Here is a 14,712-nt window from a genome sequence, read left to right as displayed (position 1 = left end):
AATCCTATCCTGTGTGATACTGTCTGCTGAGCTGTATCTAATCCTATCCTGTGTGATACTGTCTGCTGAGCCGTGTATCTAACCCTCTCCTGTGTGATACTGTCTGCTGAGCCGTGTATCTAATCCTATCCTGTGTGATACCGTCTGCTGAGCCGTGTATCTAACCCTCTCCTGTGTGATACTGTCTGCTGAGCCGTGTATCTAATCCTATCCTGTGTGATACCGTCTGCTGAGCCGTGTATCTAATCCTATCCTGTGTGATACTGTATGCTGAGCTGTATCTAATCCTATCCTGTGTGATACTGTCTGCTGAGCCGTGTATCTAATCCTATCCTGTGTGATACTGTATGCTGAGCTGTATCTAATCCTATCCTGTGTGATACTGTCTGCTGAGCCGTGTATCTAATCCTATCCTGTGTGATACTGTCTGCTGAGCTGTGTATCTAATCCTATCCTGTGTGATCCTGTCTGCTGAGCCGTGTATCTAATCCTATCCTGTGTGATACCGTCTGCTGAGCCGTGTATCTAATCCTATCCTGTGTGATACTGTATGCTGAGCTGTATCTAATCCTATCCTGTGTGATACTGTCTGCTGAGCCATGTATCTAATCCTATCCTGTGTGATACTGTCTGCTGAGCCGTATATCTAATCCTATCCTGTGTGATACTGTCTGCTGAGCTGTGTATCTAATCCTATCCTGTGTGATACTGTCTGCTGAGCTGTGTATCTAATCCTATCCTGTGTGATACCGTCTGCTGAGCTGTGTATCTAATCCTATCCTGTGTGATACTGTCTTCTGAGCCATGTATCTAATCCTGTCCTGTGTGATACCGTCTGCTGAGCCGTGTATCTAATCCTATCCTGTGTGATACTGTCTGCTGAGCCGTGTATCTAATCCTAACCTGTGTGATACTGTCTGCTGAGCCGTGTATCTAATCCTATCCAGTGTGATACCGTCTGCTGAGCCGTGTATCTAATCCTATCCTGTGTGATACTGTCTGCTGAGTCGTGTATCTAATCCTATCCTGTGTGATACCGTCTGCTGAGCCATGTATCTAATCCTATCCTGTGTGATACTGTGTGCTGAGCCGTGTATCTAATCCTATCCTGTGTGATACTATCTGAGGAGCCGTGTATCTAATCCTCTCCTGTGTGATACTGTCTGCTGAGCCGTGTATCTAATCCTCTCCTGTGTGATACTGTCTGCTGAGCCGTGTATCTAATCCTCTCCTGTGTGATACTGTCTGCTGAGCTGTGTATCTAATCCTGTCCTGTGTGATACTGTCTGCTGAGCTGTGTATCTAATCCTCTCCTGTGTGATACTGTCTGCTGAGCCGTGTATCTAATCCTATCCTGTGTGATACTATCTGCTGAGCTGTGTATCTAATCCTCTCCTGTGTGATACTATCTGCTGAGCTGTGTATCTAATCCTCTCCTGTGTGATACTGTCTGCTGAGCTGTGTATCTAATCCTCTACTGTGTGATACTGTCTGCTGAGCTGTGTATCTAATCCTCTCCTGTGTGATACTGTCTGCTGAGCCGTGTATCTAACCCTCTCCTGTGTGATACTGTCTACTGAGCCGTGTATCTAATCCTATCCTGTGTGATACTGTCTGCTGAGCCTTGTATCTAATCCTATCCTGTGTGATACCGTCTGCTGAGCCGTGTATCTAATCCTATCCTGTGTGATACTGTCTGCTGAGCCATGTATCTAATCCTATCCTGTGTGATACCGTCTGCTGAGCCGTGTATCTAATCCTATCCTGTGTGATACTGTCTCCTGATCCGTGTATCTAATCATATCCTGTGTGATACCGTCTGCTGAGCCGTGTATCTAATCCTATCCTGTGTGATACTGTCTGCTGAGCCGTGTATCTAATCCTATCCTGTGTGATACAGTCTGCTGAGCCGTGTATCTAATCCTATCCTGTGTGATACCATCTGCTGAGCCGTGTATCTAATCCTATCCTGTGTGATACTGTCTGCTGAGCCGTGTATCTAATCCTATCCTGTGTGATACCGTCTGCTGAGCCGTGTATCTAATCCTATCCTGTGTGATACTCTCTGCTGAGCTGTGTATCTAATCCTATCCTGTGTGATACTGTCTGCTGAGCCGTGTATCTAATCCTATCCTGTGTGATACTGTCTGCTGAGCCGTGTATCTAATCCTATCCTGTGTGATACCGTCTGCTGAGCCGTGTATCTAATCCTATCCTGTGTGATACTCTCTGCTGAGCTGTGTATCTAATCCTATCCTGTGTGATACTGTCTGCTGAGCGGTATCTAATCCTATCCTGTGTGATACTGTTTGCTGAGCCGTGTATCTATTCCTATCCTGTGTGATACTGACTGCTGAGCCGTGTATCTAATCCTCTCCTGTGTGATACTGTCTGCTGAGCCGTGTATCTAACCCTCTCCTGTGTGATACTGTCTGCTGAGCCGTGTATCTAACCCTCTCCTGTGTGATACTGTCTGCTGAGCCGTGTATCTAATCTTATCCTGTGTGATACTGTCTGCTGAGCCGTGTATCTAATCCTGTCCTGTGTGATACTGTCTGCTGAGCCGTGTATCTAATCCTATCCTGTGTGATACTGTCTGCTGAGCCGTGTATCTAATCCTATCCTGTGTGATACTGTCTGCTGAGCCGTGTATCTAATCCTCTCCTGTGTGATACTGTCTGCTGAGCCATGTATCTAATCCTATCCTGTGTGATACTGTCTGCTGAGCCGTGTATCTAATCCTATCCTGTGTGATACTGTCTGCTGAGCAGTGTATCTAATCTTATCCTGTGTGATACCGTCTGCTGAGCCGTGTATCTAATCCTATCCTGTGTGATACTCTCTGCTGAGCCGTGTATCTAATCCTCTCCTGTATGATACTGTCTGCTGAGCCGTGTATCTAATCCTATACTGTGTGATACTGTGTGCTGAGCCGTGTATCTAATCCTATCCTGTGTGATACTGTCTGCTGAGCCGTGTATCTAATCATATCCTGTGTGATACTGTCTGCTGAGCCGTGCATCTAATCCTCTCCTGTGTGATACCGTCTGCTGAACCGTGTATCTAATCCTATCCTGTGTGATACTGTCTGCTGAGCCGTGCATCTAATCCTCTCCTGTGTGATACTGTCTGCCGAGCCGTGTATCTAATCCTATCCTGTGTGATACTGTCTGCTGAGCCGTGTATCTAATCCTATCCTGTGTGATACTGTCTGCTGAGCCGTGTATCTAATCCTATCCTGTGTGATACTGTCTGCTGAGCCGTGCATCTAATCCTCTCCTGTGTGATACTGTCTGCCGAGCCGTGTATCTAATCCTATCCTGTGTGATACTGTCTGCTGAGCCGTGTATCTAATCCTATCCTGTGTGATACTGTCTGCTGAGCCGTGTATCTAATCCTATCCTGTGTGATACTGTCTGCTGAGCCGTGTATCTAATCCTATTCTGTGTGATGCTGTCTGCGGAGCTGTGTATCTAATCCTATCCTGTGTGATACTGTCTGCTGAGCCATGTATCTAATCCTATCCTGTGTGATACCGTCTGCTGACCCGTGTATCTAATCCTATCCTGTGTGATACCGTCTGCTGAGCTGTGTATCTAATCCTATCCTGTGTGATACTGTCTGCTGAGCCGTGTATCTAATCCTATCCTGTGTGATACTGTCTGCTGAGCTGTGTATCTAATCGTATCCTGTGTGATACTGTATGCTGAGCTGTGTATCTAATCCCATCCTGTGTGATACTGTCTGCTGAGCCGTGTATCTAATCCTATCCTGTGTGATACTGTCTGCTGAGCCGTGTATCTAATCCTATCCTGTGTGATACCGTCTGCTGAGAAGTGTATCTAATCCTCTCCTGTGTGATACTGTGTGCTGAGCCGTGTATCTAATCCTCTCCTGTGTGATACTGTGTGCTGAGCCGTGTATCTAATCCTATGCTGTGTGATACTGTCTGCTGAGTCGTGTATCTAATCCTCTCACGTGTGATACTGTCTTCTGAGCTATGTATCTAATGCTATCCTGTGTGATACTGTCTGCTGAGCTGTGTACCTAATCCTCTCCTGTGTGATACTGTCTGCTGAGCCGTGTATCTAATCCTCTCATGTGTGATACTATCTGCTGAGCCATGTATCTAATCCTATCCTGTGTGATACTGTCTGCTGAGCTGTGTATCTAATCCTCTCCTGTGTGATACTGTCTGCTGAGCTGTATCTAATCCTATCCTGTGTGACACTGTCTGCTGAGCTGTGTATCTAATCCTATCCTGTGTGATACTGTCTGCTGAGCTGTATCTAATCCTATCCTGTGTGATACTGTCTGCTGAGCCATGTATCTAATCCTATCCTGTGTGATACTGTCTGCTGAACCGTGTATCTAATCCTATCCTGTGTGATACTGTCTGCTGAGCCGTGTATCTAATCCTATCCTGTGTGATACTGTCTGCTGAGCAGTGTATCTAATCTTATCCTGTGTGATACCGTCTGCTGAGCCGTGTATCTAATCCTATCCTGTGTGATACTCTCTGCTGAGCCGTGTATCTAATCCTCTCCTGTATGATACTGTCTGCTGAGCCGTGTATCTAATCCTATACTGTGTGATACTGTGTGCTGAGCCGTGTATCTAATCCTATCCTGTGTGATACTGTCTGCTGAGCCGTGTATCTAATCATATCCTGTGTGATACTGTCTGCTGAGCCGTGCATCTAATCCTCTCCTGTGTGATACCGTCTGCTGAACCGTGTATCTAATCCTATCCTGTGTGATATTGTCTGCTGAGCCGTGTATCTAATCCTATCCTTTGTGATACCGTCTGCTGAGCCGTGTATCTAATCATATCCTGTGTGATACCGTCTGCTGAGCCGTGTATCTAATCCTATCCTGTGTGATATTGTCTGCTGAGCCGTGTATCTAATCCTATCCTGTGTGATACTATCTGCTGAGCTGTGTATCTAATCCTCTCCTGTGTGATACTATCTGCTGAGCTGTGTATCTAATCCTCTCCTGTGTGATACTGTCTGCTGAGCTGTGTATCTAATCCTATCCTGTGTGATACTGTCTGCTGAGCTGTGTATCTAACCCTCTCCTGTGTGATACTGTCTGCTGAGCCGTGTATCTAATCCTGTCCTTTGTGATACCGTCTTCTGAGCCGTGTATCTAATCCTATCCTGTGTGATACTGTCTGCTGAGCCGTGTATCTAATCCTATCCTGTGTGATACTGTCTGCTGAGCCGTGTATCTAATCCTATCCTGTGTGATACCGTCTGCTGAGCCGTGTATCTAATCCTATCCTGTGTGATACTGTGTGCTGAGCCGTGTATCTAATCCTATCCTGTGTGATACTCTCTGCTGAGCCGTGTATCTAATCCTATTCTGTGTGATACTGTCTGCTGAGACGTGTATCTAATCCCATCCTGTGTGATACCGTCTGCTGAGCCGTGTATCTAATCCTATCCTGTGTGATACTGTGTGCTGAGCCGTGTATCTAATCCTATCCTGTGTGATACTGTCTGCTGAGCCGTGTATCTAATCCTATTCTGTGTGATACTGTCTGCTGAGACGTGTATCTAATCCCATCCTGTGTGATACTATCTGCTGAGCCGTGTATCCAATCCTATCCTGTGTGATACTGTCTGCTGAGACGTGTATCTAATCCCATCCTGTGTGATACTGTCTGCTGAGCCGTGCATCTAATCCTCTCCTGTGTGATACTGTCTGCTCTGCCGTGTATCTAATCCTATCCTGTGTGATACTGTCTGCTGAGCCGTGTATCTAATCCTCTCCTGTGTGATACTGTCTGCTGATCCTTGTATCTAATCCCTTCCTGTGTGATACTGTCTGCTGAGCCTTGTATCTAATCGCTTCCTGTGTGATACTGTCTGCTGAGCCGTGTATCTAATCACATCCTGTGTGATACTGTCTGCTGAGCCGTGTATCTAATCGCTTCCTGTGTGATACTGTCTGCTGAGCCGTGTATCTAATCGCTTCCTGTGTGATACTGTCTGCTGAGCCGTGTATCTAATCCCTTCCTGTGTGATACTGTCTGCTGATCCTTGTATCTAATCGCTTCCTGTGTGATACTGTCTGCTGAGCCGGGTATCTAATTCCTTCCTGTGTGATACTGTCTGCTGAGCCGTGTATCTAATCGCTTCCTGTGTGATACTGTCTGCTGAGCCGTGTATCTAATCCCTTCCTGTGTGATACTGTCTGCTGAGCTGTGTATCTAATTCCTTCCTGTGTGATACTGTCTGCTGAGCTGTGTATCTAATCGCTTCCTGTGTGATACTGTCTGCTGAGCCATGTATCTAATCCCTTCCTGTGTGATACTGTCTGCTGAGCTGTGTATCTAATTCCTTCCTGTGTGATACTGTCTGCTGAGCTGTGTATCTAATTCCTTCCTGTGTGATACTGTCTGCTGAGCTGTATCTAATCCTATCCTGTGTGATACTCTCTGCTGAGCCGTGTATCTAACCCTCTCCTGTGTGATACTGTCTGCTGAGCCGTGTATCTAATCCTATCCTGTGTGATACCGTCTGCTGAGCCGTGTATCTAACCCTCTCCTGTGTGATACTGTCTGCTGAGCCGTGTATCTAATCCTATCCTGTGTGATACCGTCTGCTGAGCCGTGTATCTAATCCTATCATGTGTGATACTGTATGCTGAGCTGTATCTAATCCTATCCTGTGTGATACTGTCTGCTGAGCCGTGTATCTAATCCTATCCTGTGTGATACTGTATGCTGAGCTGTATCTAATCCTATCCTGTGTGATACTGTCTGCTGAGCCATGTATCTAATCCTATCCTGTGTGATACTGTCTGCTGAGCCGTGTATCTAATCCTATCCTGTGTGATACTGTCTGCTGAGCTGTGTATCTAATCCTATCCTGTGTGATCCTGTCTGCTGAGCCGTGTATCTAATCCTATCCTGTGTGATACCGTCTGCTGAGCCGTGTATCTAATCCTATCCTGTGTGATACTGTATGCTGAGCTGTATCTAATCCTATCCTGTGTGATACTGTCTGCTGAGCCATGTATCTAATCCTATCCTGTGTGATACTGTCTGCTGAGCCGTATATCTAATCCTATCCTGTGTGATACTGTCTGCTGAGCTGTGTATCTAATCCTATCCTGTGTGATACTGTCTGCTGAGCTGTGTATCTAATCCTATCCTGTGTGATACCGTCTGCTGAGCTGTGTATCTAATCCTATCCTGTGTGATACTGTCTTCTGAGCCATGTATCTAATCCTGTCCTGTGTGATACCGTCTGCTGAGCCGTGTATCTAATCCTAACCTGTGTGATACTGTCTGCTGAGCCGTGTATCTAATCCTATCCAGTGTGATACCGTCTGCTGAGCCGTGTATCTAATCCTATCCTGTGTGATACTGTCTACTGAACCGTGTATCTAATTCTATCCTGTGTGATACTGTCTGCTGAGCCGTGTATCTAATCCTATCCTGTGTGATACTGTCTGCTGAGCCGTGTATCTAATCCTATCCTGTGTGATACTGTCTGCTGAGTCGTGTATCTAATCCTATCCTGTGTGATACCGTCTGCTGAGCCATGTATCTAATCCTATCCTGTGTGATACTGTGTGCTGAGCCGTGTATCTAATCCTATCCTGTGTGATACTATCTGCTGAGCTGTGTATCTAATCCTCTCCTGTGTGATACTATCTGAAGAGCCGTGTATCTAATCCTCTCCTGTGTGATACTGTCTGCTGAGCCGTGTATCTAATCCTCTCCTGTGTGATACTGTCTGCTGAGCCGTGTATCTAATCCTCTCCTGTGTGATACTGTCTGCTGAGCTGTGTATCTAATCCTGTCCTGTGTGATACTGTCTGCTGAGCTGTGTATCTAATCCTCTCCTGTGTGATACTGTCTGCTGAGCCGTGTATCTAATCCTATCCTGTGTGATACTATCTGCTGAGCTGTGTATCTAATCCTCTCCTGTGTGATACTATCTGCTGAGCTGTGTATCTAATCCTCTCCTGTGTGATACTGTCTGCTGAGCTGTGTATCTAATCCTCTACTGTGTGATACTGTCTGCTGAGCTGTGTATCTAATCCTCTCCTGTGTGATACTGTCTGCTGAGCCGTGTATCTAACCCTCTCCTGTGTGATACTGTCTACTGAGCCGTGTATCTAATCCTATCCTGTGTGATACTGTCTGCTGAGCCTTGTATCTAATCCTATCCTGTGTGATACCGTCTGCTGAGCCGTGTATCTAATCCTATCCTGTGTGATACTGTCTGCTGAGCCATGTATCTAATCCTATCCTGTGTGATACCGTCTGCTGAGCCGTGTATCTAATCCTATCCTGTGTGATACTGTCTCCTGATCCGTGTATCTAATCATATCCTGTGTGATACCGTCTGCTGAGCCGTGTATCTAATCCTATCCTGTGTGATACTGTCTGCTGAGCCGTGTATCTAATCCTATCCTGTGTGATACTGTCTGCTGAGCCGTGTATCTAATCCTATCCTGTGTGATACCGTCTGCTGAGCCGTGTATCTAATCCTATCCTGTGTGATACCGTCTGCTGAGCCGTGTATCTAATCCTATCCTGTGTGATACTGTCTGCTGAGCCGTGTATCTAATCCTATCCTGTGTGATACCGTCTGCTGAGCCGTGTATCTAATCCTATCCTGTGTGATACTCTCTGCTGAGCTGTGTATCTAATCCTATCCTGTGTGATACTGTCTGCTGAGCGGTATCTAATCCTATCCTGTGTGATACTGTCTGCTGAGCCATGTATCTAATCCTATCCTGTGTGATACTGTCTGCTGAGCCGTGTATCTATTCCTATCCTGTGTGATACTGACTGCTGAGCCGTGTATCTAATCCTCTCCTGTGTGATACTGTCTGCTGAGCCGTGTATCTAACCCTCTCCTGTGTGATACTGTCTGCTGAGCCGTGTATCTAACCCTCTCCTGTGTGATACTGTCTGCTGAGCCGTGTATCTAATCTTATCCTGTGTGATACTGTCTGCAGAGCCGTGTATCTAATCCTGTCCTGTGTGATACTGTCTGCTGAGCCGTGTATCTAATCCTATCCTGTGTGATACTGTCTGCTGAGCCGTGTATCTAATCCTATCCTGCGTGATACTGTCTGCTGAACCGTGTATCTAATCCTCTCCTGTATGATACTGTCTGCTGAGCCGTGTATCTAATCCTATACTGTGTGATACTGTGTGCTGAGCCGTGTATCTAATCCTATACTGTGTGATACTGTGTGCTGAGCAGTGTATCTAACTCTATCCTGTGTGATACCGTCTGCTGAGCCGGGTATCTAATCCTATCCTGTGTGATACCGTCTGCTGAGCCGTGTATCTAATCCTATCCTGTGTGATACTGTCTGCTGAGCCGTGTATCTAATCCTATCCTGTGTGATACTGTCTGCTGAGCCGTGTATCTAATCCTATACTGTGTGATACTGTCTGCTGAGCCGTGTATCTAATCCTATACTGTGTGATACTGTGTGCTGAGCCGGGTATCTAATCCTATACTGTGTGATACTGTGTGCTGAGCCGTGTATCTAATCCTATCCTGTGTGATACTGTCTGCTGAGCCGTGTATCTAATCCTATACTGTGTGATACTGTGTGCTGAGCCGGATATCTAATCCTATCCTGTGTGATACTATCTGCTGAGCTGTGTATCTAATCCTCTCCTGTGTGATACTGTCTGCTGAGCCGTGTTTCTAATCCTATCCTATGTGATACTGTCTGCTGAGCCGTGTATCTAATCCTATCCTGTGTGATACTGTCTGCTGAGCCGTGTATCTAATCCTCTCCTGTGTGATACTGTCTGCTGAGCCGTGTATCTAATCCTATCCTGTGTGATACTGTCTGCTGAACTGTGTATCTAATCCTATCCTGTGTGATACCGTCTGCTGAACCGTGTATCTAATCCTATGCTGTGTGATACTGTCTGCTGAGCCGTGTATCCAATCCTATCCTGTGTGATACTGTCTGCTGAGCCGTGTATCTAATCCTCTCCTGTGTGATACTGTCTGCTGAGCCGTGTATCTAATCCTATCTTGTGTGATACTGTCTGCCGAGCCGTGTATCTAATCCTATCCTGTGTGATACCGTCTGCTGAGCCGTGTATCTAATCCTATGCTGTGTGATACTGTCTGCTGAGCCGTGTATCTAATCCTATCCTGTGTGATACTGTCTGCTGAGCCGTGTTTCTAATCCTATGCTGTGTGATACTGTCTGCTGAGCCGTGTATCTAATCCTATCCTGTGTGATACTGTCTGCCGAGCCGTGTATCTAATCCTATCCTGTGTGATACCGTCTCCTGAACCGTGTATCTAATCTTATCCTGTGTGATACTGTGTGCTGAGCCGTGTATCTAATTCTATTCTATGTGATACTGTCTGCAGAGCTGTGTATCTAATCCTATCCTGTGTGATACTATCTGCTGGGCAATGTATCTAATCCTATCCTGTGCGATAACGTCTGCTGAGCCGTGTATCTAATCCTATCCTGTGTGATACTGTCTGCTGAGCCGTGTATCTAATCCTATCCTGTGTGATACTCTCAGCTGAGCCATGTATCTAATCCTCTCCTGTGTGATACCGTCTGCTGAGCCGTGTATCTAATCCTATCCTGTGTGATACTGTCTGCTGAGCCGTGTATCTAACCCTCTCCTGGGTGATACTGTCTGCTGAGCCGTGTACCTAATCCTATCCTGTGTGATACTGTCTGCTGAGCCGTGTATCTAATCCTATCCTGTGTGATACTGTATGCTGAGCTGTATCTAATCCTATCCTGTGTGATACTGTCTGCTGAGCCGTGTATCTAATCCTATCCTGTGTGATACTCTCTGCTGAGCCGTGTATCTAATCCTATCCTGTGCGATAACGTCTGCTGAGCCATGTATCTAATCCTCTCCTGTGTGATACCGTCTGCTGAGCCGTGTATCTAATCATATCCTGTGTGATACTGTCTGCTGAGCCGTGTATCTAATCCTATCCTGTGTGATACTGTATGCTGAGCTGTATCTAATCCTATCCTGTGTGATACTGTCTGCTGAGCTGTGTATCTAAACCTATCCTGTGTGATACTGTCTGCTGAGCCGTGTATCTAACCTTCTCCTGTGTGATACTGTCTGCTGAGCCATGTATCTAATCCTCTCCTGTGTGATACTATCTGCTGAGCCGTGTATCTAATCCTATCCTGTGTGATACTGTCTGCTGAGCCATGTATCTAATCCTATCCTGTGTGATACTGTCTGCTGAGCCGTGTATCTAATCCTATCCTGTGTGATACTGTCTGCTGAGCCGTGTATCTAACCCTCTCCTGTGTGATACTGTCTGCTGAGCCGTGTATCTAACCCTCTCCTGTGTGATACTGTCTGCTGAGCCGTGTATCTAATCCTATCCTGTGTGATACTGTCTGCTGAGCCGTGTATCTAATCCTATCCTGTGTGATACCGTTTGCTGAGCTGTGTATCTAATCCTATCCTGTGTGATACTGTCTTCTGAGCCATGTATCTAATCCTGTCCTGTGTGATACGTCTGCTGAGCCGTGTATCTAATCCTATCCTGTGTGATACTGTCTGCTGAGCCGTGTATCTAATCCTATCCTGTGTGATACTGTCTACTGAGCCGTGTATCTAATCCTATCCTGTGTGATACTGTCTGCTGAGCCGTGTATCTAATCCTATCCAGTGTGATACCGTCTGCTGAGCCGTGTATCTAATCCTATCCTGTGTGATACTGTCTGCTGAGCCATGTATCTAATCCTATCCTGTGTGATACCGTCTGCTGAGCCGTGTATCTAATCTTATCCTGTGTGATACTGTCTGCTGAGCCGTGTATCTAATACTATCCTGTGTGATACTGTCTGCTGAGCCGTGTATCTAATCCTATCCAGTGTGATACCGTCTGCTGAGCCGTGTATCTAATCCTATCCTGTGTGATACTGTCTGCTGAGCCGTGTATCTAATCCTCTCCTGTGTGATACTCTCTGCTGAGCCGTGTATCTAATCCTATCCTGTGTGATACTGTCTGCTGAGCCGTGTATCTAATCCTATCCTGTGTGATACTGTCTGCTGAGCCGTGTATCTAATCCTATCCTGTGTGATACTATCTGCTGAGCTGTGTATCTAATCCTCTCCTGTGTGATACTGTCTGCTGAGCCATGTATTTAATCCTCTCCTGTGCGATACTGTCTGCTGAGCCGTGTATCTAATCATCTCCTGTGTGATACTGTCTGCTGAGCTGTGTATCTAATCCTAACCTGTGTGATACCGTCTGCTGAGCCGTGTATCTAATCCTCTCCTGTGTGATACTGTCTGCTGAGCCGTGTATCTAATCCTCTCCTGTGTGATACTGTCTGCTGAGCCGTGTATCTAATCCTCTCCTGTGTGATAGTGTCTGCTGAGCCATGTATCTAATCCTCTCCTGTGTGATACTGTCTGCTGAGCTGTGTATCTAATCCTCTCCTGTGTGATACTGTCTGCTGAGCTGTATCTAATCCTATCCTGTGTGATACTGTCTGCTGAGCTGTATCTAATCCTATCCTGTGTGATACTGTCTGCTGAGCCGTGTATCTAACCCTCTCCTGTGTGATACTGTCTGCTGAGCCGTGTATCTAATCCTATCCTGTGTGATACCGTCTGCTGAGCCGTGTATCTAACCCTCTCCTGTGTGATACTGTCTGCTGAGCCGTGTATCTAATCCTATCCTGTGTGATACCGTCTGCTGAGCCGTGTATCTAATCCTATCCTGTGTGATACTGTATGCTGAGCTGTATCTAATCCTATCCTGTGTGATACTGTCTGCTGAGCCGTGTATCTAATCCTATCCTGTGTGATACTGTATGCTGAGCTGTATCTAATCCTATCCTGTGTGATACTGTCTGCTGAGCCGTGTATCTAATCCTATCCTGTGTGATACTGTCTGCTGAGCTGTGTATCTAATCCTATCCTGTGTGATCCTGTCTGCTGAGCCGTGTATCTAATCCTATCCTGTGTGATACCGTCTGCTGAGCCGTGTATCTAATCCTATCCTGTGTGATACTGTATGCTGAGCTGTATCTAATCCTATCCTGTGTGATACTGTCTGCTGAGCCATGTATCTAATCCTATCCTGTGTGATACTGTCTGCTGAGCCGTATATCTAATCCTATCCTGTGTGATACTGTCTGCTGAGCTGTGTATCTAATCCTATCCTGTGTGATACTGTCTGCTGAGCTGTGTATCTAATCCTATCCTGTGTGATACCGTCTGCTGAGCTGTGTATCTAATCCTATCCTGTGTGATACTGTCTTCTGAGCCATGTATCTAATCCTGTCCTGTGTGATACCGTCTGCTGAGCCGTGTATCTAATCCTATCCTGTGTGATACTGTCTGCTGAGCCGTGTATCTAATCCTAACCTGTGTGATACTGTCTGCTGAGCCGTGTATCTAATCCTATCCAGTGTGATACCGTCTGCTGAGCCGTGTATCTAATCCTATCCTGTGTGATACTGTCTGCTGAGTCGTGTATCTAATCCTATCCTGTGTGATACCGTCTGCTGAGCCATGTATCTAATCCTATCCTGTGTGATACTGTGTGCTGAGCCGTGTATCTAATCCTATCCTGTGTGATACTATCTGCTGAGATGTTTATCTAATCCTCTCCTGTGTGATACTATCTGAGGAGCCGTGTATCTAATCCTCTCCTGTGTGATACTGTCTGCTGAGCCGTGTATCTAATCCTCTCCTGTGTGATACTGTCTGCTGAGCCGTGTATCTAATCCTCTCCTGTGTGATACTGTCTGCTGAGCTGTGTATCTAATCCTGTCCTGTGTGATACTGTCTGCTGAGCTGTGTATCTAATCCTCTCCTGTGTGATACTGTCTGCTGAGCCGTGTATCTAATCCTATCCTGTGTGATACTATCTGCTGAGCTGTGTATCTAATCCTCTCCTGTGTGATACTATCTGCTGAGCTGTGTATCTAATCCTCTCCTGTGTGATACTGTCTGCTGAGCTGTGTATCTAATCCTCTACTGTGTGATACTGTCTGCTGAGCTGTGTATCTAATCCTCTCCTGTGTGATACTGTCTGCTGAGCCGTGTATCTAACCCTCTCCTGTGTGATACTGTCTACTGATCCGTGTATCTAATCCTATCCTGTGTGATACTGTCTGCTGAGCCTTGTATCTAATCCTATCCTGTGTGATACCGTCTGCTGAGCCGTGTATCTAATCCTATCCTGTGTGATACTGTCTGCTGAGCCATGTATCTAATCCTATCCTGTGTGATACCGTCTGCTGAGCCGTGTATCTAATCCTATCCTGTGTGATACTGTCTCCTGATCCGTGTATCTAATCATATCCTGTGTGATACCGTCTGCTGAGCCGTGTATCTAATCCTATCCTGTGTGATACTGTCTGCTGAGCCGTGTATCTAATCCTATCCTGTGTGATACCGTCTGCTGAGCCGTGTATCTAATCCTATCCTGTGTGATACCGTCTGCTGAGCCGTGTATCTAATCCTATCCTGTGTGATACTGTCTGCTGAGCCGTGTATCTAATCCTATCCTGTGTGATACCGTCTGCTGAGCCGTGTATCTAATCCTATCCTGTGTGATACTCTCTGCTGAGCTGTGTATCTAATCCTATCCTGTGTGATACTGTCTGCTGAGCGGTATCTAATCCTATCCTGTGTGATACTGTTTGCTGAGCCATGTATCTAATCCTATCCTGTGTGATACTGTCTGCTGAGCCA

This window comes from Phyllobates terribilis, unplaced genomic scaffold (assembly GCF_046119375.1).
Source record: "Phyllobates terribilis strain yellow unplaced genomic scaffold, ASM4611937v1 Scaffold_2__4_contigs__length_985480577, whole genome shotgun sequence".
Lineage (NCBI taxonomy): Eukaryota > Metazoa > Chordata > Amphibia > Anura > Dendrobatidae > Phyllobates > Phyllobates terribilis.
The sequence above is the reverse complement of the archived record's forward strand: the minus strand, read 5'-3'. Positions refer to the sequence as shown.